The sequence below is a fragment of the Silene latifolia genome, unplaced genomic scaffold, assembly GCF_048544455.1.
Source record: "Silene latifolia isolate original U9 population unplaced genomic scaffold, ASM4854445v1 scaffold_233, whole genome shotgun sequence".
In the NCBI taxonomy this organism is placed as follows: Eukaryota; Viridiplantae; Streptophyta; class Magnoliopsida; order Caryophyllales; family Caryophyllaceae; genus Silene; species Silene latifolia.
This window is the reverse complement of record NW_027413184.1, coordinates 15,830-22,429: the sequence shown is the minus strand read 5'-3', so window position 1 is coordinate 22,429 and position 6,600 is coordinate 15,830. Positions and strand designations below refer to the sequence as shown.

General features: G+C 39.8%; 1 pseudogene; it reads left to right on the top strand.

Annotated features, from left to right (window-relative positions):
- The first annotated feature begins 5,046 nt into the window (after nucleotides 1-5,046).
- On the top strand, nucleotides 5,047-5,161 carry LOC141638929 (small nucleolar RNA R71; annotated as a pseudogene).
- Nucleotides 5,162-6,600: the final 1,439 nt, after the last annotated feature.

Sequence of the window (6,600 nt, the reverse complement as noted above, 5' to 3'; positions counted from 1 at the left end):
CGAGGCCAGTAATAATCAAATGTCGATAAGAGAACTATTATGTTATATTACAAGTGATTTAAACCAACAAACGATATAAAAGATACAACTCAAAGACTACTCGCTACGACCATTATATCTCGTGAAGACTCATCCCTGCCCGGACTCCAGCTATCAACAACATCAACACCTGCTAAGACCGACTGCTCACCATAAGGGATCACGGCAGACACATAACAAACAAACAACCACACAAGGTCAGTACTGAGATAAGATACAACGACAGCAACTACAATTATCAACAGAAGACAATGCTATCAATCTCAAACACAATCACGATAACCCAACCAACTCTATTACTGACTGTCCACTGGACCAGCCCTGCCAGTGGGGGACCGCAGCCGTACCCACCAAATCCCCGCTCATCATATCGAGCGACAACCCTGTCCATTAATGTGCACATCCCCTCCCGTGGCGGGTTCCACGGAGGGCGAAACTAGGGCGTGAAGCCACTCCCGCAAGTGACCCCACTCAGCCGAGGACACGCCTCGCGAACCAGAGACAAACATTCCTAGACAGCTGAAACGCACAACCAATAAACTGTATGTACTAACCAACTACAACATACACGCTGCCACACAACGCAGCCACAACACAACAATCATGATACGACAACCGACACACTAGACTATCTACAGAAACTGAGTAGGCGAACCTACCTTTAAGCAACTGCACCCAATCCATGCCAACATATGACATATCCAGCAGTCAAGCAAGGCCTATAACCACAACACAATCATCTATTACTACCAAGCAAACCCTAACTGTAAAGATGAGGATACGGATGATGATTATGACATACCTATAAGGAGAAACCCGGCAAAAGACCGCTACCCGACTCAAGAGACGCTCTCCTAAGGCATAAGGATCTTCAAAAGGCTTCCATGGAGGTTTTAAGGTGAAGGGAAGGGAAAGAGGCGACTGAAGGATAGGAGGAAAGTGGCGGAAGTGATTTGCGGATTTAACAAAACGCGATATAAAACCCTCGCTGAAAACTCGGTACTCGATCGAGTACCCAACATACTCGATCGAGTGGCCCCCTACTCGATCGAGTAACCTAGCTACTCGATCGAGTAGCCTCTACTCTATCGAGTACCACTCTTAACACGCAACCCAAGATGGTTTTGGCACACTTTTCTAAGACTACTCCCGCTCCCAAGGTCGGTCAACGCTGGTCAAAGGGTCCCTAAAAGGGCGGGTATTACAGTCTTCCCCCCTTAAAAGAACTTCGTCCCCGAAGTTCAACTCACCTATCTCCCGCACAAGGCACGGAAACAACACGACCTCACCAATCTTCCTGCTTAAATCATTACTCCCCGGAAATACCATTCCCCATGTCATCATCATCACTGTCTAACGCTCTATTCTTACGTATATATATCAACTCTTGCAATTATCACACAAACATTATCATCAACAATTGTCACTCTATATGTATACCTCTACTCTTACAAACTATCGTATCTAAACATTAATCTTTCAGTAAGAACCAACACCAACAGCGATCACCCATCATACGATAACAACTATCAACTCGATACATATCTCACATCAACTTCATACTGCACAACTAACACCACTGTGTTACTTACTAATTAATTTTATTACGACCCATCGCACCACAACTAGCTCTTTATGACGGTCCTTTAAAACATATTATCACGTTCACTTCCATGAACTAAAGTAATCTCTTACACTTCATATAAGCGATGTGACCAAAGTACTAGAACAACAACAAAACATTGTAACGAGTAACAACATAACACAACAAAACATTGTAAACGTATAACCACATGACTTCAAATTCATCCTTTTTATTTTGCGACATTACTCTTCCCCTCTAAAAGGAACTTCGTCCCCGAAGTTCACCACCGAAATTACAACACATATTACTTATTACTTGATTTATATCATGTATTAAAAACATAAACATATTATGTATTATGGGCATTACTCGCTAAGCATATACTCGTTAAATTATAAGTCGTACACAACCCCCCGGGATAACTTGCCGCCATCGATAAAGTACGTTAATCTCGTATACACAACGTATGAAGAAATATAACTTTAATGAACGAATGGTAATATGGCATATGTAATATTAAAACAATCAAGAAACCGTCACCACCTCACTAATTGTTACAAATAGGCATATAAAATCGAAACTTGACTTCCAACATATGAAATTAACGGTTCAAAGGTGTTATTAAGCACTAACAACCACGTTAAATATCAAACTTGTAATTATAAAACCATTGCACACTTTTAATTTTCGAAAATCTCCTGTAACGGTGCTACTCGATCGAGTATGTGAGGGTACTCGATCGAGTGCCATGCTACTCGATCTAGTGTCTTGGCTACTCGATCGAGTAGCCAGAGTTCAGAATGATTTCTCTCTTTCTTCTCTGCAGCTACTCGATAGAGTACGGGGTACTCTGTCGAGTACCTACAGGCCAAATGCTTCATAGAACCTGTCATAACTAACATATATATACATGACCCTCATATAACTTGCGTCGGGATGATGCCCCGACTCCCAATCATCCTGCAATAAGGTCAAAATAGCAAATCCGGCCTTATGGCCAATAATACATATCCATAACTAAAGTTTCAACGAAAAACAACCAAAATCTAACCAGACTACCAACATCTACTACTACCGATCATGAACAAGGAGTATCACTCCTCCTGCTGCTGCTACTGCTGCTCAACCATCACCTCATCATCACCCCCACCACCTCCAGGCATACCCGCACCCGATGAACCAACACCCGCATCAACTCCTGCTCCTACTCCCGGGCTCACGTACCATGGGCTCACGTACCATGGGGTCAAGCCACCGTAGGCAAAGGACTGCATGCTACTACAATATTTGGTGCTAGAGGAACAATGCAAGGGTGAATTTTGTACTTCTTAGACTAGTAAGGATGGCTGAGATCATCAGGGAGGAAGTTAAAAAAAGGATTAGGTCAAAATTGGAATATGTGTTAGAGGCATAGGCATAAATATTAGTAGCAGAGATAAGGCCTTGCTCCAGAAATAGGGTATTACAGGTTACTGATAGTTTGTATGTCATATGAGTATGGTTTATTGCTGATTGTAGGGGGTGGATTGTATTAGACTGATACAATCTAATCCTCCTTTATATGCTTTTGGTTTGATATATATATTACTCACATTTTACCAAAAAAAAAAAAGGGGGGGATCTTTGCTTAAAGATCGATGCAATGAGTCATCAACAATAACATCAATAGCATCTATGACTTCTATGGAATAACATGACTCTTCTAACATTGGACTTTTCATGGCATTGTTCAATATATAAGTGACCTTGTCGTCACCTACTTATAAGGTTAATTTACCATTCTTGACATCAATTACCCCGCCCTCGGTGTGTAAAAATGGCCTTCCCAAAATGATTAAGACTTGAGCATCCTCGGCCATGTCAAGAACAATAAAATCAACCGGAATGAAAAACTTTCTAAACGTGATGGGCACATCCTCCAAAACACCCAAAAGGCGTTTTATAGAACGGTCCGCCATTTTCAAGGTGACACTAGTACATTTCAAGACACCCATTTTCAATTTTTCACAAATAGTGTAAGGCATCACACTTACACTAGCACCTAGATCACATAAAGCTTTATCAATGGTGTAGGTGCCAATGGTGCATGGAATGGAAAAACTACCAGGATCTTTTAACTTAGGAGGGGACTTGTTTTGCAAAAGAGCACTACACTCGGCGATGAATGCTATAGTTTCAACAATATCAAAAGTCCTCTTTTTAGTTAAAATATATTTCATGCACTTGGTATAAAAGGGGATTTGGGTGATTAATTTGGTAAAAGGAACGGTTAGCTGCAAATTCTTCACCACTTCCATGAACTTACCAAATTGAGTCTCCTTGTGAGCCTTTTTAAATTTATTTGGGAAAGGCACTTGAATTTTTTACGGCTCTTTGACTTGATCACCCTTCTTTGGAGGGGCATCTTCCAAATCTTCCACCACTATATATTGCCTCATCAACTTTCTTTAAAACATCATCAACCTTGTTTCTATCATCACCTTTCTCACCAACAACCCATCATCAACATTTGGCATAGGGGGTTCATCATACTTGGTACCACTCTTCAAAGTGATGGCATTTGCAATGTCATGAGGTTGTGCACCTTGAGGTGGCAATTGACCTTGTTGTCTTTGAGCATTTGAGGTAGAAAGTTGAGCAATTTGGGTTTCAAGCATTTTGATGGTAGAATCCCTAGCTTGGTCACTCTTTTGGACATGGTTGGCCAAGCTCTTTTGTGTCTTAATCACTTGCATCATCAAAGACTACATCTTTCTCATTCGTTGGTTATTTTGGGGATTTGATGATTGAACTTGGACTTGTTGATTTTGAAAAGGTTGTTAAAAACCTTGTTGGAAATTTTCTTAGAATTGATTTCTTTGACCTTGATTTTGAAAACCCGGTGGGGGTGCTTGAACTTGCCTTTGTTGTGTGGCACATTTTGAATTAGATGTTGTGGATTTAGAACATTGGTGCTTTTGTAGGACAAATTTGGATGATACTTTGTGGCTTCATTGTAAGTGTTGGAGAAAGGACTAAAATTTTGCCTAAAGCTTTGGTAGGCATTTACTTTCTCAATTGTACTTCGACATTCTTGTGCAACATGTCCCGCACCACCAAAAAAGTCACACAAAATGATTTAGCTAGTGACATTGACTTGTTCATGAGATTGTGATGAACTGGAACCTCGATTGTCCATTTGTTGTTGGAGAATAGATACTTTAGCTTTCAAAAGAGACATACTTGGATCCTCTTCCTTGACTTTCTATGGGGCACTACGAGAGTTGACATAATGAGAGTCATGTATCGCCATGGATTCAATGGTAGAATGAGCAAGTTCCGTGTCAATTTGGTCGAATCTCTCATTGTTGGCGGAGTCCAAAATTCTACGAGACTCGGCACAACACCCATTATAAAATGTGATGGCAAGAAACCATGGGTCCAACCCATGATGAGGGCATTCTCTTTGCAATTCTTTGTATCTTTCCCATGCTTCATACAAACTCTCATGCCCATTTTGACGAAATTCCGTGATTTGGCTTCCCAATTGTTGAGTCTTTTCTGGTGGGAAATATTTTTGGTAAAAAGCAAGAGCCAAAGAATCCCAATCGGTAATTCCCATTTTTATTTATTGAGGCTATTGATCCATAACTTGGCCTTATCCATTAAAGAAAAAGTGAAGAATGTCTCTTGAATTTGAGCTTGAGTAACCCCCGTTTTCCTAATTATAGAGCAATAGTCGCAAATGTTTTGGACATGCAAATTAGGGTCTTCCATTGGATTCCCACAAAATTGATTCCTCTCAACAAGGCTAATGAAAGCCGACTTGATCTCAAAATTTGCTGCATCAATTTGGGTAGCAGCAATACCCCTAGGAAGCGTAGCCTCGGTGGGATTAGAATGATCGGATAAACGAACCATGTTTTTTACTGTTGGTTGAGAAGTAGAACTTCCTCTTTTTAAAGAGCTTTGAGGTCTTCTATTTAAGATGTTCGAATGCTTTCAAGTTCCGCAAGAGATGCAGCTTTCGGTAATTTTTTAAGGAAATGCTACCGTCTACGCACGGTTTTCTCGTGCTCGGGATCAACGGGAAGTAGTTCACCGACTCGAGAGGACCTGAGCATAAGACAACAATCTAGAAAAGATTGTAAGTAACGGTCTCAAGCAACAAGTGTTCCTTAAGACAAAGCAAAACAAGATAAAATTCAACTAGTCACAAGAAATGAAACCGTGCTCCCCGGCAACGGCGCCAAAATTTGATAGGCTTATCGCGTACCTAACAAAGATACCCTAGGCTTAGCTAACATACAAATTTAGTTAGGGAAGTAGAGGTTGATCTCAGGGAGACGGTAAATGCAATATGACAAGCTATGGGTATAATTTTATCAAGGTCAGTCACGATTGGGTTTTGGTTGGTTGTTTAAGATGAAAACAATTATGTAAATAAGATGTAAGCAATTATGATAAAAGATCTAGGGGAAAAGGGGTTACACATGTATAGATTAGCATAAGACGATCTCATATTAGAAGAACATGAACCAATTGATGTTTAGGTTATTAGAAATTTCCCTTCGGTCTATTACTGAACCATAGAATGATTACTAACGAGCTTTCGCACAAATTAGGTTGGTCTACTAAACATGCTTTGCCTAATTCAATTCCCGACTTTCATGGCCAATAATCAAATATTAACGTTACGTAACAAGCATGAATTATAAACAACAAATTGATATTATGATTCTCTAATTCAACATGCCCAAATGGCTAATCAAACATGACTTCCCCTCCCCTAGATTAAGAAACTACTCGCACATATTAATGGTAAAACTAACAACGATTATATATATATATATATATAAATATATATATATATATATATATATATATATATATATGTGTGTGTGTGTGTGTGTGTGTGTGTGTGTGTGTGTGTGTGTGTGTGTGTGTGTATATATATATATATGTATATATGTATATATAGAATAAAGTTCAAATGA